The following is a 2,240-nucleotide window of genomic DNA, read 5'->3' on the forward strand; positions in this document are numbered from 1 at the left end:
AATCTAAAGTTGAGGGAGCACACAGGGAGGAGGGTGCTCACTGAGAATCTAAAGTTGAGGGAGCACACAGGGAGGAGGGTGCTCACTGAGAAGCCTAAAGTTGAGGGAGCACACAGGGAGGAGGGTGCTCACTGAGAATCTAAAGTTGAGGGAGCACACAGGGAGGAGGGTGCTCACTGAAAATCTAAAGTTGAGGGAGCACACAGGGAGGAGGGTGCTCACTGAGCAGACACTGCATAGTTTATAGGGGAGGTAGCTGGGTAACAGTTTCACACCGGAAGCTCTTCAGCCAAGGTGATGTCCCCTCTGATTACGTAAAGGATGAAAGCGATATGACGGAAATGAAATCACACGTTTCCCTGTCAGGAAACAAGGTCTACTTTGGAATGTTTCCATCAACCTTTCAAACAATGTTTTGTTTCAGTATCCTTCAGTTTTATTTCTTGGGATATAAGAGTTGATGATCTTGCTTGTTAATTCTGTTTCTGGGTGGGGACAGGTTGTAAATTTGGAGGCTTCCCTGGCTGACTGCTGAGTCTGAAGGCTCTTCCAGACTGTAATTCACACTAAGAGGAGACGGGAGTGTTTCGTGGTTTCTGTTTAACCGCACGTGCCGCGTGTGAGAGCAGGCTCATCCTCAGATGTGACAATCAGATGATGCTGTCTCAGCTTTTCTCACCAGCTGGGACCTGTTCCAGTGTGCTGTTGCGGTTTGTTGTGCTGTCACTGTTCCTGCTGCTGTTACTAAGGACACTCTGGATTGGAAGCCCGTGGCTGAGGGCCATTGAAGGCAATCTTCAATAATGCAGACGAAACCAGTTTACATGTTAGCAAGGTGACACATTTGAAGGGTGAGTGGTGGCTCCTTGAGCCCCTTTCAGTCCTGTGTGCAAACCATTGCTTTTGGATAAAAAGCTAATGAGCACTTCAGCAAGATCTTCGCTCCCTATGAGTTGCATCGGAAATAGATTTGAAAAACATATGCTAAGTGTTCTGTTGAAGTGCATAAGAATTTCATCTTATGGTCATGAAAAATGTACACACAGGGCTATGTATGTGACGAGAAACCTTTTTCCTTATGCTTTACAATAAAGGAAATGCCAAGAAAATTGTAGTGCTGTAATTGATTTTTATTTTCTTAATTTATTATTATTATCGAGACAAGGTCCCACTATGTAGCCCTGCCTGTCCTGGAACTCACTCTGTAGACCAGGCTGGCCTTGAACTCACAGAGATCCACCTGCCTCTGCCTCCCAAGTGCTGGGATTAAAGGCGTGCGCCACTACAAACGACTGTAATTGAATTCTTAATTTATTTAAATGACTTGAGATAGAACATCACTCTTAAGCTTTTCTAGCTTTGAGTTTTGTTACTTATCTAATTAATACTTTTATTGAAAATAAAATATACCTTGGAATTTTTGGTGCTGGATTTGGGGGGTAAAATAGCGTTTTTCAGAGTCTAACACACATTATCTAAAAGTCAGTGTAGTGGCAGACGGAGATTGAGCTGGAGGCTTTGTGTGTGCTGAGCAGGTGCTCTTTCCTAAGCTGCACTCCGGCCTGGAGCACAACTCTAAACAAGTGAATAACCCAAGGATTTAGTTGGTAAATGTTACTATTTTCTCATGTTTCTTGGAAGTGCTATACTTTAATTTTTTATTCTTAATATACTTTTTTTTTTAAAAAAAGCTGTTTTGGGGGGTTGGGAGGGACACATGCGTGAAGGCTAGAGGACACCTGGCAGGTTTTCTCCCACCATGTGGGTCTTGGGGATTGGAGTCAGGGCATCGGGTGGTGGCAGTGCCTTTGCCTGCTGAGCCATCTTGCTGGCCCTAATAGACAGCTTTAAACTGAGACTTTCTTTTCTTTTTTTCTTTTTGACTTAATAAATGGATGACTTTATTAAGAGAAGACACGATAGATATTTGCCTCAAACCACCCACAAAAACAAAGCACACAAACTAACTCATACAATATTTTAGTTTAAAAATTATTGATCACACCCATGCTAAACCTGATGTTTGGGTGTAAACTGAGGCTTTCATATATGCTTATAATTTGCTTTGGTCAAATCCACCCCCTATTAACTCTCCTGCACCCTCCCCCGCTTTTCCTCCCCACTTCATTGCTCTCCCCTGCCCCCTGAAACCTGAGTCCATGTCCTGCTGCCAGGATGTGCGTGGATGCAGGACCATCTACTGGAGCATGGGTAGCCATGCTGGCCCTTACATGGGTGTT

At 43.9% G+C, this 2,240-nt stretch overlaps 1 long non-coding RNA gene across 1 annotated transcript; it reads left to right on the forward strand.

The window, feature by feature from the left end:
- Positions 1-6: 6 nt before the first annotated feature.
- On the forward strand, positions 7-1,100 carry LOC113457885. The gene is made up of 2 exons (XR_003378369.1): positions 7-169; positions 214-1,100. It is a non-coding gene; the product is annotated as an uncharacterized LOC113457885 (long non-coding RNA).
- Positions 1,101-2,240: the final 1,140 nt, after the last annotated feature.

Source organism: Microtus ochrogaster, linkage group LG9, assembly GCF_000317375.1.
Source record: "Microtus ochrogaster isolate Prairie Vole_2 linkage group LG9, MicOch1.0, whole genome shotgun sequence".
Lineage (NCBI taxonomy): Eukaryota > Metazoa > Chordata > Mammalia > Rodentia > Cricetidae > Microtus > Microtus ochrogaster.